The sequence below is a fragment of the Manis pentadactyla genome, chromosome 10 (assembly GCF_030020395.1).
Source record: "Manis pentadactyla isolate mManPen7 chromosome 10, mManPen7.hap1, whole genome shotgun sequence".
Lineage (NCBI taxonomy): Eukaryota > Metazoa > Chordata > Mammalia > Pholidota > Manidae > Manis > Manis pentadactyla.
In genome coordinates this window covers 71,690,013-71,703,208 of record NC_080028.1, presented here as the reverse complement: position 1 = coordinate 71,703,208, position 13,196 = coordinate 71,690,013, and positions in this window count along the sequence as shown.

Sequence of the window (13,196 nt, the reverse complement as noted above, 5' to 3'; positions counted from 1 at the left end):
TGTTGCAGACCTGTTGGGTGGTCTTTGAATAATACTTAGAACTAACTTAACACAAGCAACTTCCTGCTGTGATTTCTCCCTGGGAGCTGAGCCTTCTTGGTCTGGGAGCATATCAAACAAGACTGCCTGGGGGGGCGCCCCCAGGGTGGGCTGAGATATTGTCTGTTTGCTAAAGAGTAAGTTAAGAATCTTACTTCTTAACTTCCTGGGTATTAAAACACAATCTTATTTTTAAGATGAAATCCTTCCTGCCTGTGACTATGTTGTTTATGCTGGGCTGGCTTGCCATTATTAATCGCCCAGATTGCAAACTACTTGATTAGGGCCAAAGGAGAAAAAAAAAAAAACAGCATGTAGGTTAAGTCAAAAAAATAAGGTAGGCCTGCATGATTAACACAATAAAGCCATGGGTTATGCTGAGGTACTATCCTTTCTCTGGGGAATATTCAAACATTCCAGGACAACATTTTAAAATTCCATATCCAAATCTTACCTGCAATCCCAGAGGTGTCCTGACGTGTGCTGGCCATGTGAAAGATAGAGGGTGTGTGCTCTGGCCAACCACATCCACGGAGTTCGGATTCAACTTTCCCCAGAAAGGGTTCCTGAGACCAGTTCTCCCACTACGTACAGATCCAACGCCGAATGTCCCAGTGGTGGAGCTGCTGTGGGGGGTAGTCATGCTCATCCGAACGCCCCGAATGCCAGCAGGACCTGCTGACACCCTGGATGTAAAGGGCAATGAGGTGGTGCTGCCAAAGACTGACCTACAGGTCCCGCTGCTGGTGGTCAGGGTCATAGCTGCAAAGGCCAAGGTGATGGCTGCAAAAAAGGAGGAAACATGGATCATTGTCCAACCGCATACACAAAAGTAAATTCGAAATGGATCAAAGACCTGAATGTAAGTCATGAAACCATAAAACTCTTAGAAAAAAACATGCAAATATCTCTTGGACATAAACATGAGCAGCTTCTTCATGAACATATTTCCCCAGGGAAGTGAAACAAAAACAGAAAAGAAAAAATGGGACTACATTAAGCTTAAAAGCTTCTGTACAGTAAAGAACACCATCAACAGAACAAAAGGACATCCTACAATAAGGGAGAATATATTCATAAATGAAAGATCTGACAAAGGGTTGACAACCAAATATATAAAGAGTTAACACGGATCAACAAACAAAAAATAAATAATCCAATTAAAAAATGGGCAGAGGAGCTGAACAGACAGTTCTCCAAAGAAGAATTTCGATAGCCAATAGACACATGAAAATCTGCGCCACATCGCTTGTCATCAAAGAAATGCAAATTAAAACCACAATGAGGTATCACCTCACACCAGTAAGGATCGCCGCCATCCAAAACACAAACAACAACAAATGTTGGCGAGGATGTGGAGAAAGGGGAACCTCCTATGATGGTTGTGGTAATGTAAAATCGTTCAACCATTGTGGAAAGCAATATGAAGTTTCCTCAAAAACGTCAAAATGGAAATACCATTTGACACAGAAATACCGCTCCGTGGAATTTACTCTAGGAATACAGCAGCCCAGTATGAAAAAGACGTATGCACCACTATGTTTATCTCAGCACTACTTACAACAGCCAAGAAATGGAAACAACCTACATGTCCATCAGTAGATGAACGGATAAAAAAATGTGATACATATGCACAATGGAATATAATTCAGCCATAAGAAGAAAACAAATCCTACCATTTACAACAACACGGATGGAGCTAGAGGGGACTATGCTCATGAAATAACGCAGGAGGAAAAAGACAAATAACAAATGATTTCACTCACATGTGGAGCATAAGAACAAAGAAAAACTGAAGGAAGAAAAGAGCAGCAGAATTACAGAACCCAAAAATGAACTGACAGTTACCAAAGGGAAAGGTACTGAAGAGGATGGGAGGTAAGGGATGGATAAGGGTTGGGAAAAAGAAACGGGGCCTTAAGATTGGCATGTATAACTTAGGGGGGGCACGGGAAGGTCTGAGCAGCAAAGAGAAGAAAAGTAGTGATTCTACAGTACCTCAGTACACTGATGGACAGTGACTGTAATGGGGTATGGGGGGTTATTTGGTGAAGGGGAAGCCTAGTAAACATAATGACCTGCATGTCATTGTAGACTGACACCAGAAAAAATACATTCTAAAAGGCCATGAATGATCTTCTTTTCTGCCTGTCTCTTAATGTCATTTTATCCCACTTTCCTTTTGAAACCTCTAGCCACACCTGGCTCTTCTCTGCTCATGAAAACATGAGCGCATCTCTGCCTTCGGGCCTTTACTCCTGTGCCGGCAACACACTCACACACAGCCGCTGTCCCCGGTCCCAACTCTGGAACTGCGGCCATGGCCTCAGTTTGCTATTGTGTCAGAAACGCTGCCGCTGACAACCTAAATAGCTCTTCTGGTCTTGAGTTACACTGTTACCAGACGCCGTTTATGGATAACTTCGGTGATAACATCTAAATCTTCACCACAGCTTACAGCTCCAAAAGCAGAGACTGTGTCAGCACTTAAAACAGCACCTTGCACTGCAGACCGAGGCCATTCCAAACCTCACCTGCAATCCCAGACGTGTCCTGAGGTGTACTGGCCAGGTGGAAGGTAGAGGGTGTGCTCTGGCCAGCTGCATCCAGGGAGCTCGGTTTCAACGCTCCCCAGAAAGGGTTCTTGAGACCAGTTCTCCCACTCCGACCTGACCCAATGCCGAATGCCCCAGAGGTGGAGCTGCTGTGGGGTGCAGCCATGCTCATCCCAAAACCCCCACTGCCAGTGGGGCCTGCTGATGCCCTGGATGTGAAGGGCGAGGAGAGGGTGCTGCCGTTCACTGATGTATTGTTCCCACAGCTGGTGGTTTGGGTCACGGCTCCAAAGCCCGAGGTCATGGCTGTAAGAAAGGAGGAAACATGGATCATTGCCTAGCCCCACACACAAAAGTAAATTCAAAATGGATCGAACCCCTGAATGTAAGCCATGAAACCATAAAACTCTTAGAGAAAGACAGGCAGAAGTCCCTTGGACATATACATGAGTGACTTCCCATGAATATATCTCTCCAGGCAAGGGAAAGAAAAGCAAAAATGAACAAAGGGGACGATATCAAGCTTTAAAGCTTCTGTACAGTAAAGGGCACCACCAATAGAACAAAAGGGCATTCTCCAGTATGGGAGAATATATTCATAAATGACAGATCCGATTAAGGGTTGACGTCCAAAATATATAAAGAGCTAACACACCTCAACAAACAAAAAGCAAATATTGCAATAAAAAAATGGCCAGGGGAGCTGAACAGGCAGTTCTCCAAAGAAATTCTGATGGCAAATACACATGAAAGGATGCGCCACATCGCTTGCCATCAGAGAAATGCAAACTAAAAGCACAATGAGGTATCACCTCACACCAGTAAGGATCACCGCCATCCAAAACACAAACAACAACAAATGTTGGCGAGGATGTGGAGAAAGGGGAAACTCCTATGACGGTCGTGGTAATGTAAGATCGTTCAACCATTGTGGAAAGCAATATGGAGGATCCTCAAAAAGCTCAAAATAGAAATACCATTTGACACAGAAATACCGCTCCGTGGAATTTAATCAAGGAATACAGCAGCCCAGTATGAAAAAGACGTATGCACCCCTATGTTTATCGCAGCACTATTTACAACACCCAAGAAATGGAAACAACCTACATGTCCATCAGCAGATGAATGTATGCACAATGGAATATAATTCAGCCATGTGAAGAAAACAAATCCTACCATTTGCAACAACATGGATGGAGCTAGAGGGAACTATGCTCAGTGAAATAAACCAGGTGGAGAAAGACAAGTAGCAAATGATATCACTCATATGTGGAGCATAAGAACAAAGAAAAACTGAAGGAAGAAAATAGCTGCAGAATTACAGAACCAAAAAAAGAAATAACAGCAAAGGGAAAGTGACTGAGGAGTATGGGAGGGAAGGGAGGGATAAGGGATGGGGAAAAGAAACGGGGCCTTATGATTGGCATGTATAATGTAGGGGGGGCACGGGAAGGTCTGAGCAACACACAGAGGACAAGTAGTGATTCTACAGTACCTCAGTACACTGATGGACAGTGACTGTGATGGGGCATGGGGTGTCATTTGGTGAAGAGGGAAGCCTAGTAAACATAATGATCTGCATGTCATTGTAGACTGATACCAAAAATAAGTACATTTTAAAAGGCCATGAATGATCTTCTTTTCTGCCTGTCTCTTAATGTCATTTTATCCCACTTTCCTTTCTAAACCTCCAGCCACACCTGGCTCTTCTCTGCTCATGAAAACATGAGCGCATCTCTGCCTTCGGGCCTTTACTCCTGTGCCGCCAACACACTCACACACAGCTGCTGTCCCTACTCCCAACTCTGGAACTGCGGCCATGGCCTCAGTTTGCTATTGTGTCAGAAAGGCTGCCACTGACTACATAAATAGCTCCTCCGGTTATGGGATTCACTGCTACCTGACGCTGTTTACAGATAATTCTGTGATAACATCTAAATCTTCACCACAGCATACAGCTCCAAAAGCGGAGACTGTGTCGGTACCTAAGACAGCGCCTGGCACTGCAGACCGAGCCCATTCCAAATCTCACCTGAAAACCCGGGCGTGTTGTGATGCGTGCTGGCCACATGGAAACCAGAGCGTGTGCTCTGGCCAGCTGCATCCAGGGAGCTCGGTTTCAACGCTCCCCAGAAAGGGTTCTTGAGACCAGTTCTCCCACTCCGACCTGACCCAACGCCGAATGCCCCAGAGGTGGAGCTGCTGTGGGGTGCAGCCATGCTCATCCCAAAACCCCCACTGCCAGTGGGGCCTGCTGACGCCCTGGATGTGAAGGGCGAGGAGAGGGTGCTGCCGTTCACTGATGTCTTGTTCCCACAGCTGGTGGTTTGGGTCACGGCTCCAAAGCCCGAGGTCATGGCTGTAAGAAAGGAGGAAACATGGATCATTGCCTTGCCCCATACACAAAAGTAAATTCAAAATGGATCGAACCCCTGAATGTAAGCCATGATACCATAAAACTCTTAGAGAAAGACAGGCAAAAGTCCCTTGGACATATACATGAGTGACTTCCCATGAATATATCTCTCCAGGCAAGGGAAAGAAAAGCAAAAATGAACAAAGGGGACGATATCAAGCTTTAAAGCTTCTGTACAGTAAAGGGCACCACCAACAGAACAAAAGGGCATCCTCCAGTATGGCAGAATATATTCATAAATGACAGATCCGATTAAGGGTTGACATCCAAAATATATAAAGAGCTAACACACCTCAACAAACAAAAAGCAAATATTGCAATAAAAAATGGCCAGGGGAGCTGAACAGGCAGTTCTCCAAAGAAATTCTGATGGCAAATACACATGAAAGGATGCACCACATCGCTTGCCATCAGAGAAATGCAAACTAAAAGCACAATGAGGTATCACCTCACACCAGTAAGGATCACCGAGATCCAAAACACAAACAACAACAAATGTTGGCGAGGATGTGGAGAAAGGGGAAGCTCTTATGACGGTCGTGGTAATGTAAGATCGTTCAACCATTGTGGAAAGCAATATGGAGGATCCTCAATAAGCTCAAAATAGAAATACCATTTGACACAGAAATACCGCTCCGTGGAATTTAATCAAGGAATACAGCAGCCCAGTATGAAAAAGACGTATGCACCCCTATGTTTATCGCAGCACTATTTACAACACCCAAGAAATGGAAACAACCTACATGTCCATCAGCAGATGAATGTATGCACAATGGAATATAATTCAGCCATGTGAAGAAAACAAATCCTCCCATTTGCAACAACATGGATGGAGCTAGAGGGAACTATGCTCAGTGAAATAAACCAGATGGAGAAAGACAAGTAGCAAATGATATCACTCATATGTGGAGCATAAGAACAAAGAAAAACTGAAGGAAGAAAATAGCTGCAGAATTACAGAACCAAAAAATGAACTAACAGTTAACAAAGGGAAAGTGACTGAGGAGTATGGGAGGGAAGGGAGGGATAAGGGATGGGGAAAAGAAACGGGGCCTTATGATTGGCATGTATAATGTAGGGGGGGCACGGGAAGGTCTGAGCAACACACAGAGGACAAGTAGTGATTCTACAGTACCTCAGTACACTGAAGGACAGTGACTGTAATGGGGTATGGGGGGTCATTTGGTGAAGGGGGAAGCCTAATAAACATAATGATCTGCATGTCATTGCAGACTGATACCAACAAAAAGTACATTTTAAAAGGCCATGAATGATCTTCTTTTCTGCCTGTCTCTTAATGTCATTTTATCCCACTTTCCTTTTTAAACCTCTAGCCACACCTGGCTCTTCTCTGCTCATGAAAACATGCGCGCATCTCTGCCTTCGGGCCTTTACTCCTGTGCCGCCAACACACTCACACACAGCCGCTGTCCCTGCTCCCAACTCTGGAACTGCGGCCATGGCCTCAGTTTGCTATTGTGTCAGAAAGGCTGCCACTGACTAGATAAATAGCTCCTCCGGTTATGGGATTCACTGCTACCTGACGCTGTTTACAGATAATTCTGTGATAACATCTAAATCTTCACCACAGCATACAGCTCCAAAAGCGGAGACTGTGTCGGTTCCTAAGACAGCGCCTGGCACTGCAGACCGAGCCCATTCCAAATCTCACCTGAAAACCCGGGCGTGTTGTGATGCGTGCTGGCCACATGGAAACCAGAGGGTGTGCTCTGGCCAGCTGCACCCAGGGAGTTTGGATTCAAGGCTCCCCAGAAAGGATTCTTGAGACCAGTTTTCCCACTCTGTTCTGACGGAGAGCCAAATGCCCCAGTGGTGGTGATGCTGTGGGGGGCAGCCACGCTTGTGCCAAAACCCCCACTGCCAGTGGGGCCTGCTGACACCCTGAACGTGAAGGGCACTGAGATGGTCCTGCCCAACCCTGAAGTACTGGTCCCACAGGTGGTGGTCTGGGTCACTGCTCCAAAGCCGGAGGTGATGGCTGCAAAAAAGGAGGAAACATGGATCATTGTCTAAGCCCATACACAAAAGTAAATTCGACATTGATCGAACCCGTGAATGGAAGCCATGAAACCATAAAACGCTTAGAGAAGGACAGGCGAAAATATCTTGGACATAAGCATGAGCGACTTCTTCGTGAGCATATCGCTCCAGGGAAAGAAAAGCAAAAATGAACAACTGGGACTATATCCAGCTTAAAAGCTTCTGTACAGTAAAGGGCACCACCAACAGAACAAAAGGGCATCCTCCAGTATGGGAGAATATATTCATAAATGACAGATCCGATTAAGGGTTGACATCCAAAATATATAAAGAGCTAACTCACCTCAACAAACAAAAAGCAAATATTGCAATAAAAAAATGGCCAGGGGAGCTGAACAGGCAGTTCTCCAAAGAAGAAATTCTGATGGCAAATAGACACATGAAAGGATGCGCCACATTGCTTGCCACCAGCGAAATGCAAACTAAAAGCACAATGAGGTATCACCTCACACCAGTAAGGATCACCGCCATCCAAAACACAAACAACAACAAATGTTGTCGAGGATGTGGAGAAAGGGGAACCTCCTATGATGGTCGTGGTAATGTAAAATCGTTCAACCATTGTGGAAAGCAATATCGAGGATCCTGAAAAAGCTCAAAATAGAAATACCATTTGACACAGGAATACCGCTCCGTGGAATTTACTCTAGGAATACATCAGCCCAGTATGAAAAAGACGTATGCACCCCTATATTTATCGCAGCACTACTTACAACAGCCAAGAAATGGAAACAACCTTCATGTCCATCAGTAGATGAACAGGTAAAAAAATGTGATACATATGCACAATGGAATATAATTCAGCCATAAGAAGAAAACAAATCCTACCATTTACAACAACACGGATGGAGCTAGAGGGGACTATGCTCATGAAATAACGCAGGTGGACAAAGATAAATAACAAATGATTTCACTCATATGTGGAGCATAAGAACAAAGAAAAACTGAAGGAAGAAAAGAGCTGCAGAATTGCAGAACCCAAAAATCCTACCATTTGCAGCAACATGGATGGAGATAGAGGGGACTATGCTCAGTGAAATAAGCCAGGTGGAGAAAGACAAGTAAGAAATGATATCACTCATATGTGGAGCATAAGAGCAAAGAAAACTGAAGGAAGAAAAGAGCTGCAGAATTGCAGAACCAAAAAATGAACTAACAGTTACCAAAAGGAAGGGGACTGAGGAGTATGGGAGGGAAGGGAGGGATAAGGGATGGGGAAAAGAAACGGGGCCTTATGATTGGCATGTATAATGTAGGGGGGGCACGGGAAGTTCTGAGCAACACACAGAGGACAAGTAGTGATTCTACAGTACCTCAGTACACTGATGGACAGTGACTGTAATGGGGTATGGGGGATCATTTGGTGAAGGGGGAAGCCTAGTAAACATAATGATCTGCATGTCATTGTAGACTGATACCAAAAATAAGTACATTTTAAAAGGCCATGAATGATCTTCTTTTCTGCCTGTCTCTTAATGTCATTTTATCCCCCTTTCCTTTCTAAACCTCCAGCCACACCTGGCTCTTCTGTGCTCATGAAAACATGAGCGCATCTCTGCCTTCGGGCCTTTACTCCTGTGCCGCCAACACACTCACACACAGCTGCTGTCCCTGCTCCCAACTCTGGAACTGCGGCCATGGCCTCAGTTTGCTATTGTGTCAGAAAGGCTGCCACTGACTACATAAATAGGTCCTCCGGTTATGGGATTCACTGCTACCTGACGCTGTTTACAGATAATTCTGTGATAACATCTAAATCTTCACCACAGCATACAGCTCCAAAAGCGGAGATTGTGTCGGTTCCTAAGACAGCGACTGGCACTGCAGACCGAGCCCATTCCAAATCTCACCTGAAAACCCGGGCGTGTTGTGATGCATGCTGGCCACATGGAAACCAGAGGGTGTGCTCTGGCCAGCTGCACCCAGGGAGTTTGGATTCAAGGCTCCCCAGAAAGGATTCTTGAGACCAGTTCTCCCATTCTGTTCTGACGGAGAGCCAAATGCCCCAGTGGTGGTGATGCTATGGGGGGCAGCCACGCTTGTGCCAAAACCCCCACTGCCAGTGGGGCCTGCTGACACCCTGAACGTGAAGGGCACTGAGATGGTCCTGCCCAACCCTGAAGTACTGGTCCCACAGGTGGTGGTCTTGGTCACTGCTCCAAAGCCGGAGGTGATGGCTGCAAAAAAGGAGGAAACATGGATCATTGTCTAACTCCATACACAAAAGTAAATTCGAAATTCATCGAACCCCTGAATGGAAGCCATGAAACCATAAAACGCTTACAGAAGGACAGGCGAAAATATCTTGGACATAAACATGAGTGACTTCTTCATGAGCATATCGCTCCAGGGAAAGAAAAGCAAAAATGAACAAATGGGACCATATCAAGCTTAAAAGCTTCTGTACAGTAAAGGGCACCACCAATAGAACAAAAGGGCATCCTCCAGCATGGGAGAATATATTCATAAATGACAGATCCGATTAAGGGTTGACATCCAAAATATATAAAGAGCTAACACACCTCAACAAACAAAAAGCAAATATTGCAATAAAAAAATGGCCAGGGGAGCTGAACAGGCAGTTCTCCAAAGAAGAAATTCTGATGGTAAACAGACACATGAAAGGATGCGCCACATCGCTTGCCCCAGCGAAATGCAAACTAAAAGCACAATGAGGTATCACCTCACACCAGTAAGGATCACCGCCATCCAAAACACAAACAACAACAAATGTTGTCGAGGATGTGGAGAAAGGGGAACCTCCTATGATGGTCGTGGTAATGTAAAATCGTTCAAGCATTGTGGAAAGCAATATGAAGTTTCCTCAAAAACCTAAAAATGGAAATACCGTTTGACACAGAAATATCGTTCCGTGGAATTTACGCTAGGAATACAGCAGCCCAGTATGGAAAAGACGTATGCACCCCTATGATTATCACAGCACTATTTACAACAGCCAAGAAATGGAAACAACCTACATGTCCATCAGTAGATGAATGTATGCACAATGGAATATAATTCAGCCATAAGAAGAAAACAAATCCTACCATTTGCAACAACATGGATGGAGCTAGAGGGAACTATGCTCAGTGAAAAAAGCCAGGTGGAGAAAGACAAGTAACAAATGATATCACTCATATGTGTGAGCATAAGAACAAATGATATCACTCATATGGGAGCATAAGAACAAAGAAAAACTGAAGGAAGGACAGAGCAGCAGAATTACACAACCCAAAAATGAACTAACAGCTACGAAAGTGAAAGGGACTGAGGTGTATGGGTGCGAAAGGAGGGATAAGGGTTGGGGGAAAGAAACGGGGCCTTATGACTGGCATGTATAATGTAGGGGGGGCACGGGAAGGTCTGAGCAACACACAGAGGACAAGTAGTGATTCTACAGTACCTCAGTACACTGATGGACAGTGATTGTAATGGGGTATGGGGAGTCATTTGGTGAAAGGGAAGCCTAGTAAACAATGATCTGCATGTCATTGTAGACTGATACCAAACGTCAGTACATTTTAAAAGGCCATGAATGATCTTCTTTTCTGCCTGTCTCTTAATGTCATTTAATCCCACGTTCCTTTTTAAACCTCCAGCCACACCTGGCTCTTCTCTGCTCATGAAAACATGAGCGCATCTCTGCCTTCGGGCCTTTACTCCTGTGCCGCCAACACACTCACACACAGCCACTGTCCCTGCTCCCAACTCTGGAACTGCGGCCATGGCCTCAGTTTGCTATTGTGTCAGAAAGGCTGCCACTGACTACATAAATAGCTCCTCCGTTTATGGGATTCACTGCTACCTGACGCTGTTTACAGATAATTCTGTGATAACATCTAAATCTTCACCACAGCATACAGCTCCAAAAGCGGAGACTGTGTCGGTTCCTAAGACAGCGCCTGGCACTGCAGACCGAGCCCATTCCAAGTCTCACCTGAAAACCCGGGCGTGTTGTGATGCGTGCCGGCCACATGGAAACCAGAGGGTGTGCTCTGGCAAGCTGCACCCAGGGAGTTTGGATTCAAGGCTCCCCAGAAAGGATTCTTGAGACCAGTTCTCCCACTCCGTTCGGACGGAGAGCCAAATGCCCCATTGGTCGAGATGCTGTGGGGGGCAGCCACACTTGTCCCAAAGCCCGCACTGCCAGTGGGGCCTGCTGACACCCTGAATGTGAAGGGCACTGAGATGGTCCTGCCCAACCCTGAAGTACTGGTCCCACAGGTGGTGGTCTTGGTCACTGCTCCAAAGCCGGAGGTGATGGCTGCAAAAAAGGAGGAAACATGGATCATTGTCTAACTCCATACACAAAAGTAAATTCGAAATTGATCGAACCCCTGAATGGAAGCCATGAAACCATAAAACGCTTACAGAAGTACAGGCGAAAATATCTTGGACATAAACATGAGCGACTTCTTCTTGAGCATAGCGCCCCAGGGAAAGAAAAGCAAAAATGAACAAATGGGACGATATCAAGCTTTAAAGCTTCTGTACAGTAAAGGGCACGACCAACAGAACAAAAGGGCATCCTCCAGTATGGGAGAATATATTCATAAATGACAGATCCGATTAAGGGTTGACATCCAAAATATTTAAAGAGCTAACATACCTCAACAAACAAAAAGCAAATATTGCAATAAAAAAATGGCCAGGGAAGCTGAACAGGCAGTTCTCCAAAGAAGAAATACTGATGGTAAACAGACACATGAAAGGATGCGCCACATCGCTTGCCACCAGCGAAATGCAAACTAAAAGCACAATGAGGTATCACCTCACACCAGTAAGGATCACCGCCATCCAAAACACAAACAACAACAAATGTTGGCGAGGATGTAGAGAAAGGGGAACCTCCTATGATGGTCGTGGTAATGTAACATTTTTCAACCATTGTGGAAAGCAATATCGAGGATCCTCAAAAAGCTCAAAATAGAAATACCATTTGACACAGGAATACCGCTCCATGGAATTTACTCTAGGAATATGCAGGCCAGTATGCAAAAGACGTATGCACCCCTATGTTTATCGCAGCACTATTTACAACAGCCAAGAAATGGAAACAACCTACATGTCCATCAGTAGATGAATGTATGCACAATGGAATATAATTCAGCCATAAGAAGAAAACAAATCCTACCATTTGCAACAACATGGATGGAGCTAGAGGGAACTATGCTCAGTGAAATAAGCCAGGTGGAGAAAGACAAGTAACAAATGATATCACTCATATGTGGAGCATAAGAGCAAAGAAAAACTGAAGGAAGAAAAGAGGTGCAGAATTGCAGAACTAAAAAATGAGCTAACAGTTACCAATGGGAAAGGGACTGAGGAGTATGGGAGGGAGGGGAGGAATAAGGGATGGGGAAAAGAAACGGGGTCTTATGATTGGCATTTATAATGTAGGTTGGGCACAGGAAGGTCTGAGCAACACAGAGAGGACAAGTAGTGATTCTACCGTACCTCAGTACACTGATGGACAGTGACTGTAATGGGTTGTGGGGGTTCATTTGGTGAAGGGGGAAGCCTAGTAAACATAATGATCTGCATGTCATTGTAGACTGATACCAAAAGTCAGTACATTTTAAAAGGCCATGAATGATCTTCTTTTCTGCCTGTCTCTTAATGCCATTTTATCCCACGTTTCTTTTTAAACCTCTAGCCACACCTGGCTCTTCTCTGCTCATGAAAACATGCGCGCATCTCCGCCTTCGGGCCTTTATACCTGGGCCGCCAACACACTCACACACAGCCGCTGTCCCTGCTCCCAACTCTGGAACTGCGGCCATGGCCACAGTTTGCTATTGTGTCAGAAAGGCTGCCACTGACTACATAAATAGCTCCTCCGTTTATGGGATTCACTGCTACCTGACGCTGTTTACAGATAATTCTGTGATAACATCTAAATCTTCACCACAGCATACAGCTCCAAAAGCGGAGACTGTGTCGGTTCCTAAGACAGCGACTCGCACTGCAGACCGAGCCCATTCCAAATCTCACCTGAAAACCCGGGCGTGTTTTGATGCGTGCTGGCCACATGGAAACCAGTGGGTGTGCTCTGGCCAGCTGCACCCAGGGAGTTTGGATTCAAGGCTCCCCAGAAAGGATCCTTGAGACCAGTTCTCCCACTG